Genomic DNA, 18,056 nt, shown 5'->3' with positions numbered 1-18,056 from the left:
TGGCCGACTCCCTCGCCAGGCTTCCGCTTGAAGGTTGCCGATATACACGATGTGTACATGGTGGTAAGTGGCGAGAGCTTGTGTGAAGAAGTACACCCCTACAGGGTTATCATTATCTATTCGAATAGCCGGATTCCTTGGATATGGAAACTTGGACCCCTTGTATAGTTCATAGACAAGTGAAAGTGGATACTCTAAAATGCACAAGATAAGCGTGAGTGCTATGGATGGCCTTCTCGTAGGGAGACAAGAGCGGATCCATAGTGTAGTATTGATATGGTGAATATGTGGACTCGTGTGCGCCACCTCAAAAGAGTTACTTGCAGTCGTAGTTCAGGATAGCCACCGAGTCAAAGCTGGCTTGCTGTAGTTAAACTCCACTACCCCTTTGTTGATACAGATGCATATGTAGTTAATTCTGATGTAAGTCTTGCTGGGTACATTTGTACTCACATTTGCTTAATTTATGTTTTTTGCCGAGAGACTTCAGTCTCGCTAGTAGTTCCGCGTGGACTTCGACGTTTAGATTGTTACCTCAGCTACGATCTTGTACCCTTGGGAGGGTCTTGTAGATAGTCAGGCTTCTCAGCCTTTTTCCTTTGTAGAAGTCTGTACTCAGACATGTTAAGCTTCCGCATGTGCTTTGACTTGTATGCTCTGAATGTTGGGTCACGAGACCCATGTTTGTAATATCTCGCTCCTCGAAGCCTAATGAATAAATACTTGAGTCCTAGAGTTATGTTGTGGTGCCATGTTGTATTTACACATATCGAGCATATGGTGTGTATGATTGAAATGCTTGGTATGTGTGGGATCCGACAACCTAGTTGTTTATCCTTGGTAGCCTCTCTTTTGGGGAAATGTAGTCTTGTGCTTCCATGAGCCATAGTAGTCCGCTACAGCCCGGTTCACCGGAGTCCTGCTAGCCCAGCACTACTGCTCCAGAGCACTTGACTGGCCGGCGTGTGATTCACTTTGTTCCTGTGTCTGTCCCTTCGGGGAAATGTGACGCGGTGATATCCGTAGTCCTGCCTAGCCTGCTACAGCCCGGGTTCCCGAAGTCTTGTTAGCCCAGTGCTACAGCCGGGATTCACACGCTGCTGACCGACATGCTTGATGTTGATTCATGTATGCCTGTCCCCGTAAGTTAGTGCCACTTTGGGTTCACGACTAGTCATGTCGGCCCGGGTTCTCTGTCATATGGATGCTAGCGACACTATCATATACGTGAGCCAAAAGGCGCAAACGGTCCCGGGCAATGGTAAGGCGACACCCGTGGGAATACCGTGCATGAGGCCGCAAAGTGATATGAGGTGTTACAGGCTAGATCGGTGTGACTTAGAATCGGGGTCCCGACAACCGCGGATTGCCAGTATCTTTCGACCATCCTTCCATTGACCTTTATGATCACCTGCGCGTGGACCAAAATATTTTAACCACGTATGCATGCATGGATCAAATTCATAAAAATTTTGGCATGACCTTCCCTAAACATAGGACATATTGAGTTTGCCCGGAATTCACCGAAACGGAATAGAATTGATAGTTCGGCAAAACCTAGGCAACTCAAGTCATCCACATTTCAAAAAATGCACAATATAGGCAACTCAAATTTTGCCACACACAATTCGGTATATTCTCATATCGCACATATATATATAGTTTCGGTCATATCGCACACAAACATTTTTTTGTTAACCTATGTGTCGAGAGGGATATCAAGCACCTTCTTAATTAGCCAGCAGCTCTGGATATAGCTCTAACTAGCTAGCTAGGGAGAGAGAGAGAGCTAGGGAGATGGAGCAAGGACATGGAGGAGAGGGAAGGCATCAATGGAATGTGGTGGTGCAAGGGAAAGAAGAGGGGGAGGGAGGGCATTAATGGAGGGGTTGTGGAGGTGCAAAGAAGAGGGGGTGGTGGAGGGGCAAAGAAAGAAAATGGCAGAGGGAGTGCATCAATGAGGGGGTGGTTGTCAGTGTCAAAACCGGAGGATCTCGGGTAGGGGGTCCCGAACTGTGCGTCTAGGATCGATGGTAATAGGAGACGGGGGACACGATGTTTACCCAGGTTCGGGCCCTCTCTATGGAGGTAATACCCTACGTCCTGCTTGATTGATCTTGATGAATATGAGTGTTACAAGAGTTGATCTACCACGAGATCGTAATGGCTAAACCCTAGAAGCCTAGCTTGTATGACTATGGTAATGAATATATCTTTTCTGGACTACCCCCTCCGGTTTATATAGGCACCGAGGGGATCTATGGTTTACATAGATTCGGTTACATAAGAAGGAATATTCATAGTCGGTCGCCAAGCTTGCCTTCCATGCCAAGGAGAGTCCAATGCGGACACAGGTACGGTCTTCGGCTTTCATGTCTTCACAGCCCATCAGTCCGGCCCATGGATAACAGGCCGGACGCCCGAGGACCCCTTAGTCCAGGAGTCCCTCAGTAGCCCCTAAACCTGGCTTCAATGACGAGGAGTCCGGCACATAGATTGTCTTCGGCATTGCAAGGCGGGTTCCCTTCTATCTGAACTTCAAGATAGTCTTCGGATGTGATGATAGTATCTGGACCTGTCACACACACACCATACATAACCGCAGAGAGAATATATTTTTTACACGAGTCTAATCTGCTGACAGCTTTTTACAACATGACATCACGTCTGCCCAGTCACAATTCCAAACCGCTTTCATGTTTCGACGCCCCACGTCCCGAGACGCGGTTGCCATTGGCACTTCTTGTCAAAGCAAAGATCGTGTCACCTTATCGTGGGATTCTCATCATGCGGGCATGGGTAACCCAACCGTGCCGTTTATACAGCCCTTGGGAATAGGCGAAGCTTAAGGCGGGTGAGGAGGCGTTTAATATTCGTTGCCTTTATATGGGGACAAGGATCCCCTCTTCCTCTCTCACGCCCTCTCTCTGTCTCCGCCTTTCCAATCTCGAGCTCCAACGCCCAAGTTCTTATCTCTTTTCCACTCAAGCAACCATGTCCGGATCCGGAGGTCAAGGCAAGTGGATGGTCTCCTCCGTCAAGGAGGAGGACATTACTGAGCTTCGGGCAGCCGGATACTTGGCGAAGGAGATTACTCACCGCCTGCCGACCGAGGGACAAGTCGTCCCCACGTCGAAGCCCACCGAGAGGGTAGTGTTCATCCCCCATTTCTTCCGCGGGCTAGGGTTTCCACTCCACCCTTTCGTCCGCGGGCTGATGTATTATTACGGGATAGATTTCCATGATCTGTCCCTAAATTCCTTCCTCAACATCTCGGCGTTTATCGTCGTGTGTGAGGCCTTCCTCCGGATCCAACCCCACTTCGGGCTGTGGCTCAAAGTCTTTAACGTGAAACCGAAGGTGGTGGATGGCCATGACGCGGAGTGCGGAGGAGCCATGGTGCGCAAGCTGTCCAACGTCTCGTGGCCCAAAGGTTATTTTGTGGACATGGTAAAGGAGTGGCAGAAGCAGTGGTTCTACATCACAGAACCTCGCGGCACTACATGGGCCGTAGCTGCCGAATTCCTCTTCGGGGCTCCCTTGCGACTCACCTCCTGGGTCGAGAAGAGTCCGGACTGGGGTTCCCCTGACGAGATGATAGTGCTGCAGACACGCGTTCAAAGCATGGTAACCAAGAATGTCAAGCTCGTTGATATGATCCAGGTGATCCTAGTTCGCCGGATCCTTCTGTCCCAGTGCCGAAGCCATCCTCTGTGGGAGTTCAACCCCAAGAAGCACCAGACCCTAGTGAGGCTCTTCGAGACTACTCACGAAGGTGCATGGAAGTTGCTCTTTAAGGGCAACGAGAAACCGCCGACCGCAAATTCAGATCACGGGCACAACTCTAAACACCACGCTAGCGAGGTATGTCTTTTTGATGCATTCTCCACTTGTTTGCTTGAAGGATGATGCCTGAGCTTTTATTGTTGTTTTTAGGACTGGATGGAGAGGGCGAAGGGGATCCAGTGTTCGGATCCGCTGCCTGCGGAACCGGTCATCCCGCGTCTAGCGAAGATGCTGGTGCCAGTGCCTTATAAGGCGCCGGAGAAGAAGGCCAAGGGGGGCAAGAGTGGCCCCGTCGCAATGGCACTTCGGACGTGACGTCCGAAGACGATGAAGCTCATTCCTCTGTCCCTGAGGACAATGGTGGGGAAGAGGAGGAGGAGGAAAATAATCCTCCCCCTGAGGAGAGGAAGAAGAAGAGGGTGGCTTCGGCGCATCCGGAGGCAGAAACGACTAAGAAGGGGAAGGGCGCCGCAGTGATCAACACCGCGTGGGACGTTGATAGCAGTCCAGAACGACGCCCCTGCACTAAGCCCCAGGCCGCATCGTAAGTGACATGGCTCGCTCATATGCACATCCGGCCCTTTCTCTTCATTATATTGACATAGTTAATTGTACTATTGCAGTCCGGCCCGCGACCTTATCCAGCGATCCTCATCTGGAGGTTCGTTGGTTCCGTCAGAGATGGCGAGCATGTCGCCACCGCTGGGGCCAGGGACGACACCTAAGTGTTATCCTGAAGGACCGCTCCGAACCGGGGAGGAGCCCAGGAAAGCGTCCGGGAGGCGCCACAAGGCGAGACATCCACTGCCGGACACATGGAGGAGCCGATCCCCATGGAGACTGGCGAAGAGGGCCGCATCCAGTTTGGCCCTCAGCCGAATACGATTCTGGAGGCCCATATGGCTCCGGAGTCAGGCGAGCAGCCCTCTTTGAAGGAGGGGGGTGCGTCGCTTCCACTGGTGGGCCCTGTCCATCCAGGGGCGCCGGATAACCTGATGGAAGCGCTTCAAGGCACCTCCATCGTGGAAGAGCACCTTGTCCTTATGGATGCGGTGATCGAGAAGATTCAGTCAGCCAAGAGTGGACTGAATGAAGCCTGCAACAACCTGTTGACAGGTTTCGAGGTAAGAAAGAGAAAAACCCCGTGTAGACAGTAGCCCCTGAGACACCATCCGGTGTGCGGCAAGAAGAACTGGACAGATGATCAATCTTTTGTTATAGGAGACTAACGTAATATGGATGGATAAGTAGGCATCGCTGTTGGTCGCAACCTCGCATGCTACCGAAGTCTCTGAACTGAGGCAGAGGCTGGAGCGGACCGAGAATGAGCTCGGCGAGGTTAGGGTTCGGCTCTAGGAGAAGCAAGGTGAGTTACGACTTGTTGTGTGTTCGGAAGGAATAGGCGCTGTGTATTGACAGCGGTGTCATAATATGTGTAGGAGCCGCAACCAAGGTTGAGGCCCTGAAGAAGGCCCTGTGTGAGGCTGAGGAGAAGGCTGTCCAACAGCAAGCCGCCCGTAAGAAGCTCCAGGCACGGGTCAAAGAAGTCCAGCAGGAGCTCCAGGTTGCGGTGAAAAAATGCAAGGCCTTGGAGCATGATGTGTCGGTTCAAGGGGCCGAACTCGCCAATGCTCGTCAGAGCGCGGAGACCGTACGGAATGAGGCCCAGGCCGCCCTCCAGGAGATCCAGGAGGCCAAGAAGATCACGCGCGGGTAAGGCATTTAAGATGAAAAGCAAGTATGCGGAGAAGCAGTACCTTTTACTAACCCAGGTTCGGAGTTCCCCAGGAGCTTTTGCGGATTTACCAATGTAGTGTATCAGACGCTGCAGAGTCCTATCGAGCCAAAGGAAGGGTTCTACGAAGAAGCTATTCTGGTTGCAGTATGCGGCGCCAGAGCATCCCGTGTCCTTCACCGATCAGCTGAAACAGCTGGTGGAGCTGCACAGGGTGGCCGAACTAGCCATGAAGGATTTGATAATCCGGTTATGGCCATCCGAAGCTATGCCGAGCAGCTACTTCGGACTCATGAGGCGGATGGTGAACGCCTGTCCTCGGCTAGACGTCGTCAAGCGCCCGACCTGCATTAAAGGTGCATGCATGGCCTTCGCCCGTTGCAAGATGTGGTGGGCGAAGATGGACACCGTTGAGGTGACTAGAGGGCCACCAGAGGGCAAGGAGCACCGCACACCCGAACGGTATTTTGCGGATGTCCTGGAGGGGTCTCGCCTTGCGGCAGCACAATGTTCGCAGGAAGTTGTATTTGAATAAATGTATTCATGTTGCCTTTGCCTTGTATTATAAAAAACAAAGCCTGTTTTGTGATGTAATTTTGTTATGCTTTAATTGTTTCCTCCTGTGCAGCGTGTTGTATGTAATCTGAGGGTTGGCCAGTCGTCAGCTTCTACCCTCACATAGGTAGTACGGAGGTGTTCGGGATGGAATCTAAACAATCTTGATCCAATTATATGGTCCTTGAAGGAGTTGTTTAACGCAACGAACAAGGAAATCAGACTATATGGATTAAACACCCTCACTTAGCCATAGGAGTTTTATAATAAAGCATGGCTGCAGCCCCTGGTTCAAGCCAGGGTGATGTCAGCATGTGATTGGGAAGTGCCGATCTTTTGCATAATGCGGAAAAAATATCCAACGATCTGTAACCCTCGAATAGTTGATCGGCTCTCGCCGTATCATGACAGTCAGTTTTTCGCTTTCTCTACTGAGGTGCTCATCTGGTCAAGGCCAGGGCACAATCGAAGTAGTTCTCCCTTTACTACCCTAGACGATTTAGCGGAACGTAGGGTAGTAAGCATAGGAGCCGGGCAACCCAAAAATTGACCAAAGACATGATTAGGAGCCAATGCATATAATGCTAAATTCGGGGTGCCAAACTTATCTTTGAGGATTGTTCGGACTTTGTTGCCGTATGATGGGGCGATGGGGAGCCCCTGGAAAATATGAAACGTACCAGAGTGTACGGTTGCTAGAAAATAAGTAATTTAAAGGAAAATAGAGGGAGGACAAAGATAGGATCTGGGGCCCTTGAACTTGGATCATGAATTGTTTCCATTATAGTTGGGTTAATGCGTCCAAGCACATTAGTACAAAATAATGCAATAAGCAACCGGCTGCTTGACATGCCGCGACCAAAGGCGAGCTGCGTGTGGGTCCTAAAAACGGATATATTAATCATTCAGTTAGCCCCTAGGGCTTCCCATGTAGGCTTGTGCTCCGTGTCAATCTGGTGTGTTCATCCTTTGACAGGCCCATTAATCAGGCCATCGAAGGAGGCCTGCATAAGAGAAACCTGAAAAAAAAGGAAAATGAGATAGTAAAGTTATGTGTGTGTGTCCGAGATCGGTTTAGCCGAACTGTAGATCCCGGGCTGGCTTGTGCCTTTGTCGATGTCCATGGAATTTTGAGTGTGTAATTATGTATGCGTGGTACGAATGCCACTACTTCATCGGGACTGGGACGGAGGCCGAATTGCTAATTGAGCTCTGGATGAGCCGCACAGTCCTATTATAGTGTAGTCCGAAACCTGTTAATGATGTCCAGGGGCTCGGCAGCCATACTATGGTGATGCTTGAGAAGGCCGCTCTATACCTCTGCTGCTAGGGCGGCGGTGTGCTCCTTTGTTCGGAGGGAGCGTTCAGTATTGCCATTGACTGTTATCACACCGCGTGGACCGGACATCTTGAGCTTGAGATAAGCATAGTGTGGTACTGCGTTGAATCTAGCAAACGCGGTTCGTCCGAGCAGTGCGTGGTAGACGCTGCGGAAGGGGACGATATCGAAGATTAGCTCTTCGCTTCGGAAGTTGTCCGGAGAACCGAAAACCACCTCCAGTGTGATTGAGCCTGTACAGCAGGCCTCTACGCCTGGTATGACTCCTTTAAAGGTAGTCTTTGTTGGTTTGATTCGTGAGGGGTTAATGCCCATCTTCCACACTGTGTCCTGATAGAGCAGGTTGAGGCTGCTACCACCATCCATTAGGACTCGTGGTAGGTGAAACTCGTCGATAATTGGGTCGACGACTAGTGCGGCTGAACCGCCATGGCGGATACTAGTTGGGTGATCTCGACGATCGAAGGTGATCGGGAACGACGACCACAGATTGAATTTTGGTAAGACTGGCTCTACCACGTGGACGTCCCTAAGTGCTCGCTTGCGCTCCCTTTTGGAGATGTGTGTAGCGTATATCATGTTCACCATTTTGACTTGAGGGGGAAATTTCTTCTGCCCCCCAGTGTTCGGCTGCCGGGGCTCTTCGTCCTCGTCCTCACTTTGTGATCCCTTTTCTTTGTTTTCTGCATTTAACTTGCCAGCCTGTTTGAAAACCCAACAGTGTATGTTGGTGAGATTGGCTTGTTTATCTAGGATAACATGTATCTGGCACGGACGATCGAGTATGCGATCTAGGGTGGATGGTCCCTCACTGTTCCTTTTGTAGGGCTTCTTTCGTTGGCCGGACTTGGAGCCGCTGAATCCGGCATTAATGGTGGTGTCATCGGTGTTGTCGTCGTTGCTTCGGCGTTTGTTTCTATTGCGCCGGAGCTTGCCAGAGCTGTTCTTGGCCTCGGAGGGGCCTGTCTCGCTGGTTGTGTTTTTGCTACGAGCCAGCCAGCTGTTCTCACCCGCGCAAAAGCGGGTCATGAGTGTCGTAAGGGCTGCCATGGACTTTGGCTTTTCTTGGCCAAGGTGGCGTGCCAGCCATTCGTCGCGGATGTTGTGTTTAAAGGCTGCTAGGGCTTCGGCATCCGGATAGTCAGTGATCTGGTTCTTTTTGGTTAGGAACCTAGTCCAGAATTTTCCGGCTGATTCTCCAGGTTGTTGAACTATGCGGCTTAAGTCATCGGCATTGGGTGGCCGGACATATGTACCCTGGAAGTTGTCAAGGAAGGCCTCTTCCAAGTCCTCCCAGCTGCCGATGGAATTCCCGGGTAGGCTATTTAGCCAGTGTCGAGATCGCCCTTTGAGTTTTAGTGGGAGGTATTTCATGGCGTGGAGGTCGTCTCCACGGGCCATGTGGATGTGGAGAATAAAGTCATCAATCCATACTGCGGGATCAGTTGTTCTGTCGTATGATTCAATATTGACGAGAATGAACCCCTCAGGGAATTCGTGATCCAGCACCTCATTTGTGAAGCAGAGAGGGTGTGCGGCGCCTCTATATCGGGCCACGTCATGGCGCACCTCCGATGAAGTCCATCTGCGGTTATCGGCCCTGGTGTGACTAGGTTTGTCACGTCCGAATAGGTAGCCATCATCCCGAGTCGGGAAGCGTCCACGCGATCCGTAGATTGAGCTGGTATGTGCTGTTGTTCTGTCCAGATCCTGCCGAAGGTCGTATGTATGGTCCCGAGCTGTTCTGTCCCTGTTTTTGCGAGGCGGTGGGGCGGGCTGTTGTTTAGCCTGAGTTGTCGTTTTATCCTGACCGCGGGGTGGTCGGTCCGCCGCACTGTCCCGACCATGTGGTGGTCGGTCCGCATTGCGTGAGGGAGGTATGGGATCTGGTTCTTCCTCATCGAACTAAGGTAGCAGTCTTCGCTTTGGGTAAATCTTGGCTGGGCGCTCAAGGCCTTATTCTTCGGCTGCTAGGACATCAGTGCACCTGTCAATGAGCAGGTCTTGATCAGCTTGGAGTTGTTGCTGCTTCTTCTTCAGGCTTCTTGCGTTGCCTATTAGCTGGTGCTTGAAGCGCTCCTGCTCGAGGGGTGCCTCAAGCAAGATGAAGTCCTCATTGCCGACACTCTCATTATCCTCGGAGACTGGACGATAAGTATCATCATCTGGATCATTGGGCATGGCCTGTTTATCAGGGTTATCTTGCTCGTTGTCTTGTTCCTCCGTTCGGATGCAGCCCCGACAGGGTCTTCATTGTTTTTGGCGTCGCCCGGAGTACTATTTTCTCCGGTGCCAGTTTCGTCATGTTTTGAACAACGAGGCTTAGAGCGGCGCTTAGGGCGCCGGCGCTTGGACTGTGTCTCAGAAAGTTTATTCGCAAATTGATCTCCTTTGTGATCGTCGCTAGCTTTTTTAGGTGTGTCGACCATGTACACATTGTACGAAGAGGTGGCCGTCCAACATCTAGTAAATGGTGGCTCTTGGCCTTGCTCCTGGTCGACATCGTCGTCCATACCGTCGATGTCTTCGGAGTCGTAATCAAGCACGTCGGTTAAGTCATCGATAGTAGCTATGAAGTGGGTGGTGGGAGGGAAGCAAAATTTCCCATCATCAGCATCTGGCTTGAACCGAACATAGTTCGGCTGTGAGTCCTTCTCCAAGGACAAGTTCTTTAAAGAGTTTAGCACATCACCCAAAGGTGAGTGCTGGAAGATGTCTGCGGCGCTAAATTCGAAAATTGATAAACGATCTAGCTCGGTGTCCGCAGGCGTACCCGGTCCGGGACTTATAGTCGGAGACGAGTCCGGAGTTTCATTGATGCAAATTTGCGGGGTGTCGAGTCCGTGTGCGGCTCCAACGCCGCAGACTATATGGCCTCGGATGGCACGATCTGCTCAGGTTCTAAGGCCGTTGCAACAACAGGGACCATCTCCTGGATGTGATCCGATGACAGATTTAAGTCATGTTCATCGGGGCGAGGGTGACCGATCGCTGCGGTCTCAAATCCATTAAAGATCAAGTCTCCACGGATATCTACGACGTAGTTCAATCTTCCAAATCTGACCCGGTGGCCAGTGGTGTAGCTATCGATCTGCTTCAGATGGCCAAGAGAGTTGGCCCGCAGTACGAAGCCGCCGAACACGAAAATCTATCCAGGGAGGAAGGTTTCTCCTTGGACAGCGTCGCTATAGACAATTGGAGGGGCCATCAAACCTTTAGTTGATGGCATAGTGGAACTCTCAATGAAAGCACCAATGTCGGTGTCAAAACCGGTGGATCTCGGGTAGGGGGTCCCGAACTGTGCATGTAGGATCGATGGTAACAAGAGACGGGGGACACGATGTTTATCCAGGTTCGGGCCCTATCTATGGAGGTAATACCCTACGTCCTGCTTGATTGATCTTGATGAATGTGAGTGTTACAAGAGTTGATCTACCACGAGATCGTAATGGCTAAACCCTAGAAGCCTAGCATGTATGACTATGGTAAAGAATATATCTTTTCCGGACTAACCCCTCCGGTTTATATAGGCACCGAGGGGATCTAGGGTTTACATAGAGTCGGTTACATAAGAAGGAATCTTCATAGTTGGTCGCCAAGCTTGCCTTTCACGCCAAGGAGAGTCCAATCCGGACACATGTACGGTCTTCAGCCTTAATGTCTTCACAGCCCATTAGTCCGGCCTATGGATAACAGGCCGGACGCCCGAGGACCCCTTAGTCCAGGACTCCCTCAGTGGTGGAGGGGCAAAGAAGAGGGGGAGCATTGAAAGGAACAAGCAAGTGCAAGGACAGTGGGAGAAAGGAAGGGGAAGGAAGAAGAGAGGGAGGAAGAAGGGGGGAAGGTGGTAGGTATTTTGGCTAGTGACCGTAGCAGTAGCGCTGGTCACCAATGCGCGCTATGCCTATGGGCGCCAGCCAAAATATCTACTGCTAAGTTCCACTACCTATAGCGCGGGGTGGAAAAACATGCTACTGGTAAAAGTGTACACATAGAAGATATAGCAGTAGCACGTTTCTCACTACACCACAACACTACATCCCCGACAGACAGGTTGGTCGAGAATCTAAGTTTCACCAACGAATAGTTAGATGGAAAAGACTAGTGCCGACTGACAACGTATGTTGGGGAAACTCCAGACGGGAAAAGCTTTTCCCGACCGACATAGCTTTCCTGACCGGCTGCTTGACGGCTATAGAGTATCTTTCCCGACAGATAGTCTGTTGGACCTGCCATGGGCCTTTCCCGACCAATGGCCTGTTGGGGCAACCATGGGCCTTTCCCAACAGACTATTGGATGGGGTATTCTTTCCTCACCAACATTCTGTTGGGCCTGGCATTATCCTTTGCCAACCGACTGTCACACGAGGTTTGTTTTGCCGACCAACAATCAGGCATGATTTTTCTTTGCCAACCAACAGTTCATCTGCATTTTATTTATCCAGCCACAACTTTAGTTAACATATGGTACTGATTGTCAAGTATAATCACCAAGACACCATACATCAGGCTCACATCAGGTGCACCAAATATTTTTGTTCCATTAACTATTTTTCACATACATACACAACTATTTGTCACATACATACACTTCATTCTGTTCTAAATATTACCACCAAGACACCATACATCAAGTTCACAAAAGGACAGGTAAAAGATGCAAGTATGAGACATCAGTGGTACAAAATGAAATCTAAAACATCTAGTTGACGTAGATCATTGGCTTCATGGTTCCGTGTGAGTGCACTCCTTTGGTTTGTTTCCTACATAAGTTAAACAATTCTCAATTATAATACACTAATAGAATCTAGACCATAGTAGAAAAATTCCGACAAAGAGAATCATCACATTATCAAAAATAGAAATAGTAATAAATACATAGAATTCAATAGCCAAGTGTTAACACTAACATTGATCCTCGACTGTTATCACCCTAGCCGGCCCACCATCTCCATAAGGAGTTGATTGGTCAGCGAAGGCGTTTGTTTCTTCTCATAAAAAATAACATGCTTATGTAGCTATTTACTTTGATTTCATGGACTACACTTGTGCAGACTTATTATACAAAATTGTAGATCTTACTAGGACAACTTAAGTAACTAGGCTTAATGATGATGTACTTTCCATAGCAGATGTGTGCTAAGCATAGAGTTTTTTATACTATTCTTCCTGAAAGGAGATTGACTAGCTGGTGAATACATCCCTTATTTTGACTTCAAATTTCACAAAATATACAGGAGGGGTCAAGTTACCTTCACATGCCAACTCAGGAAAGATGTTTTTCGTCTCGCTATGCTCAAGAACACGCTTGGTCCACTGGGTTAGCTATATATTGTAGTGATGAGATTCCTTGTCCCAACATTGATTGATGCCCTCACCCAGATATAAGAAATCTTGCTCCACTACCTGCAATGGAAAAAGGGTTTCTTCAGATCCTCACAACCAAGGTATACATTCATCAAGATCTGGAATTCTTTCAGTTTCTCCTCGAGATAAATTATTTTAATATTCACTTCACCAATAGAACAATACTATAAGAAAAAAAATTCTTTTGTATAAAGCCAATATGAATTCCAACATCTGCTAATAGTATATGTTGTTGGAAATAAAGATGGTCAGACTACATTAATAATACAAGTCTAGGAAATGTTCCAGATTTAGGCAGCAACTACTTTGTTTCTTGAAAATCGACAACAAACATAAAAAAATATCATTTTTATCTGTGATAATCATAAATAAGCGTCTAGTCAGGTCAAATAACAGATATAGTATCCAAGACGAAAGATGTGAACACTAGAGCAATTAAAGGCTCACAAAATAGTGAAAGCGACACAAACAAGTTTGAATATTGATATACTCAGCCAAATACAGTTTAGTGCTGAAACATTCACAAGTAATTGCTGAAGGGAAATTCAAAATAAAATGTGAATGATACGTGCATAGCTTTGCACTGTTAAGGTAATGAAACCGACCCACTTACAAGCATGGCATCAACTATTACTTCACAGGGCAATTGAATTGCTGCACATACAGGAACTATGCATTATGTTCCAATATAGTATACACACTAGCACATCTCAAATTTTTTCATTAGTTTTGGATGGTTAAGGTCACAACAGCAGCTTTATGTACTGCCCACTTATACAAGCATGACAACTTTATATGCATAGCTTTGCACTGTTAAGGTCATGACAACAACCCAGTTATTCAAGCATGACATTAGCTATTCCTTCACAAGTCAACTGAATAGTTCCATATAAAAGATCTATTATACTCTACAAGAAAAGTGCTCATAATTATTTCATCAATAGTGATTGCTTGCAAGAATGTGTCAGTTGGAGAAGAGGATATTAACAGTAGGCGAAGCATCATGGAAAAAGGACATCATAAGTGTCAAATGTCAACATATCCCTGTTGTTATTCTACAAGATAATATCACGATATGACAAATAGTTTCTTTCTTCTAGAGAATGGTTGGATCCAGTTCATTTCATATGTAACACTTTTTTTACTTAATCTGCTAACACACTTTGTTGAAATTGGTAAACTGTATCATTTAAAGTTCCACTGGTAGATTATAAACCATCATATAGATATCAGCGCTTTAAGTGGAACATCTTGAAGCTTTCCTTCCCCACTTGAAAAACTGAGCGAGATTTATCTCAATAATGTTTCAGTTATAATAACCAAGAGAAACTATCTGTGCATACAAGTGTTTTAGAAGCTACAATATAGTAGTGGCAAGTCAGGATATAGGTTCTATTCATTTCATCCATCAGCATACAATGTAATTTCTATGGATTGATACTAGTGACCACAATGCACATGCAATACAATGGAAAACACTAATATAAGTATTGTTCACTCTATCCGATTGGTAAGTCTACCTTCTATTATAATACAAGCATTCTCCAGTATATGATTTTGGTCAAACGTCCAATGTCGAAACCCACAGAGTAAGATACCAGCATATAACCTGTTAGTCATAAATTCTGCAAGGTGTAAAATTGATAATATAGGTCCCAATAGGAACAACAAAATTCTAGGATGACATATCAACATGTCAATTTGAGTTAAAAAATAGCACAAACTGGAGTGAAATGTCCATATCATGTAGTTCACAACAGAAAACAACAAAACAAGTTATTTCTTAAGAAATAAGTAATGACTAATGGCATGTATATTGTGTAGGGGCAGAGTTGATATGCTGCACTGTACCCATATGACTCTAGACCAACTGTTATTTACCACATTCAGACAAAATTCTTTTGTTGAAGCAATGTAAACCAACTACAAACTGAAAGAAAAAGAGTGTCATCGGTATCCAGGTCAAGGACAACAAACATATATGTTGGCAATATTAGTTTAGTCGTCCTCTCTTATATACTACAAAGAGTAGAGGTGTACCGGCTTTTTCCTCATCACACTTCTTTGGAGCTTCATCTCTCTATTGACGAATTGATCTACGGACGCAAAATTGATAGGTAAAGAATCATTGTTTGCTAATAAACAGACAACTACGATCTAGGAAAGATGTGTAGTTCTATTGCAAACTGAGTAACTGATGAACATGGATATGAGAGAATTCAAGATAAACAAAGACATGCATACAGTTGCACATCAAATTCAAAGAAAACTGGAAGGACTCACTGATTCGAGGTAGGTGTCAAAGGGCGCAGCCGCTGGGAGAAACATAAGACGGCAGGAAGAGTGCCACCACCGGGAAGGAACGTGTAGTCACCACCAAGAAGAACGAGCCTCTACCCGGAGCGTGAGGGTAGGGGCGGCGGTCTGGCTGCACCAAAACAACATGGCAGCATGCTCTGTCGCGTGCGGCAGGTGGGGGAGGAACAGATCTATGCGAGCCACCGGCGGCCGGCGTGGGGCGGACGTAGGGGTAGTGGATCTACGCTATCTGGGATGCTAGCGCTCCAGACGAAGAAGGAGCGCGAGAGGAGGGTGCCCTCCATGCCTAGACGCGCATAGATCGACGGTCGCGTACCCTTTCCTCCACTTTGGGGCGGAGCTCCATATAAATGAGAGGAGAGAAAGTGGATGTAGCCGCCACTCAGATCGGGAGAGAAAGAGATAAGGGAGAGAGGACAGAGAGATAGGGGGAGATCAGGGTGGGCTGTGGGGATGAGGGGCCGAAAATTTTAGATGGGCTTCATGCGCTAAGTTTCCCACGCACGCGCGCGCGGATATTTTCAGCGGCCGAATTGGCGACCCATAGTCAGTCGGCATTATTTGCCGACCAACAGTTTGATAGTAGTGCCCTTTTTACCGTCCAACAGTTTGATGCTATATGCTTCAGCATTCCCGACCGACAGTTGGGTGTTACATGTGAGTATTACCGACCAACAGTTTGATAGAAGTTTTCTTGACCTGAAGTCGGTTGGCTAAAGTGACTTTTGCCAACATACGTGGGTAGGGAATGCAGTGTCGTGGTGTATTGTCTTTCAATAGGCACTATAGATCCTAAACTAACAGTAGAGCTGGGTAGACGACCCGCGCTGCTAATTTTTATTGATCAGGTGGTGTGGTGTGGCACACTTACCAGTAGCATGGTCCAAGGAAGCCAGCGCTGCTGCTAATGTATACCAGTAACGCTCTTTCTACCTAGCACTACTACTGACTACTAGTAGTGTTGGGTCATAAACAAGCGCTACTGGTAAACTTCTATCTATAAGCATTTTCCTAGTAGTGTGCCCTCCAAGTCAAGATTTAGCATGATCTTTCCTTCATTGTAATCGACCGTACGAAACCCTAACCCTACTGGTGTCTCTATAAACGAGAGGGTTTTAGTCTTTAGGGCTAGAGCAACATCGAACACCCCATTAACCTAGGGTTCAGCTCGCCTGATCTCGAGGTAGATTGACTCTATAATCATACCATACACATCAAATATAATGAAACAGGACAAAGGGTTTTATCTCTTAGAGAGGGCCCGAACCTGGGTAAACACCATTTTCTTCGTCCCTTGTTCCCCATTGATCCTAGATCCACAGCTCGGGACCCCCTAACCGAGATCCACCAATTTTGACACCAATATTGGTGCTTTCATTGAGAGTTCCATTGTTGGGTCACCGAAGGATCGATGGCTCGCCTGACCATTGGAGATGGCATCAACTCCGGGGACATCTTTGTCCCTGGCCAGCTCTTCACATTCGGCAGCATCGTGCTGCATGCCAACCCAACTGGTCATCTAGACCAAATCAACAATTATGCCCCCAAACACTGGATTAGATTTGGCAACTTCGAGTAGATCGCTGATGCTCGAGGAGATTTAGTATTGGCCGGATTCATGGCCTCACCCGGTACCCATATGGGTCCCTAGTGCCTACTCCAGAGCTTTCTCTCGATCCGATCTATGGATCGGCCTGAACCCCCCTGCTGGCCTGGAACTCGGACAGCTCCACCCTGCCCGGAGGCCAGAATCCCCTTTAGCCACGCTAATGGTGTCTGCCGAAGACCTAGCTTCTAGCCTCAATGCAAGAGTGGTGTTCGAACACCAAGAGTCACTCTCGGCCGAACCCTCTCCTCATGCCACACATTTGGCCTTGAGCCCAAGTGACAGGTTGACGTTTAGAAATCAGGAATCATCCCTGACCGAACTCCCCCTCACCCACTTGGCTTCGAGCCCCAATACAGAGACAATGTCCGAAGACCAGGTTTCGTCCTCGGTCTCTTATGCCTATCCGGCCACAAGCCCGACCTCGGGCCTTGAGGTCAACTCGGCCCTGGAAGACCAGGGTTCAGTTCGAGCCTGGATCACCCCTCACCCCGCCACAACTGAGACCAGTCCTGAGCGGCCATTGCATGCCAGCTTGGCAAGCCTCGCCTTGTTAAATGAAGCGCTTGACCGAATCCAGATGATTGCTATTCGAGATGACTGGCCCTCGGCCTGCATTCAACAGCCCCTCGAGGTGAATTAGAGGGAATTTTATGACCCACCCACCACCCACCTAGTAGCCACAGTCCTATACTTAACGGACATGTTAGATTACACCTCCGAAAACGCCGAGTCCACGGACGAAGAAAGTGGAGCCACGGCCAATGATGGCCCGTGTCCGCGTCAGTATTTTCCCCGAAGAGGAAGGGATGAGGCAGCACACCTACGGCAGGTATTTCCCTCAGTGATGAGATCAAGGTTATCGAACCAATAGGAGAACCACGCAACACTATATAAATGGTACCTGCACACAAAGAACAAATACATGCAATGCGACACGTAAGAGGGGTTGTCAATCCCTCCTGGGTAAAAGATAGAGAATTTTTTAGTAGATTGGATAAATAGATATCACGGGAACGTGAGATAAAATACATAACAAACAATTGCAGCAAGGTATTTTTGGGTGTTTGGATTAATAGATCCGAAAATAAATGAGGAAAATAATAGACCGGAAAGCAAATATGATAAAGAAGAGACCCGGGGCCGTAGATTTCACTAGTTGCTTCTCTCGAGAAAAATAGCATACGGCGGGTAAACACATTACTGCTGGGAAATTGATAGAACTTCAAATAATTATGACGATATCCAGGCAATGATCATTATAGATGCATCACGTCCAAGATTAGTGGACCCACTACTGCCTGCATCTACTAGTATTACTCCACACATCGACCGCTATCCATCATGCA

The 18,056-nt window shown here is 48.0% G+C and overlaps 1 long non-coding RNA gene across 1 annotated transcript; it reads right to left on the bottom strand.

Annotated features, from left to right (window-relative positions):
* Window positions 1–11,938: 11,938 nt before the first annotated feature.
* Window positions 11,939–15,514, bottom strand: LOC119328381. The gene is made up of 5 exons (XR_005158944.1): window positions 15,066–15,514; window positions 14,823–14,878; window positions 14,303–14,391; window positions 12,668–12,821; window positions 11,939–12,178 (listed from the first exon to the last, which is right to left on the bottom strand). It is a non-coding gene; the product is annotated as an uncharacterized LOC119328381 (long non-coding RNA).
* Window positions 15,515–18,056: the final 2,542 nt, after the last annotated feature.

Source organism: Triticum dicoccoides, chromosome 7A, assembly GCF_002162155.2.
Source record: "Triticum dicoccoides isolate Atlit2015 ecotype Zavitan chromosome 7A, WEW_v2.0, whole genome shotgun sequence".
NCBI classification, from domain to species: Eukaryota; Viridiplantae; Streptophyta; class Magnoliopsida; order Poales; family Poaceae; genus Triticum; species Triticum dicoccoides.
The sequence above is the reverse complement of the archived record's forward strand: the minus strand, read 5'-3'. Positions and strand labels throughout refer to the sequence as shown.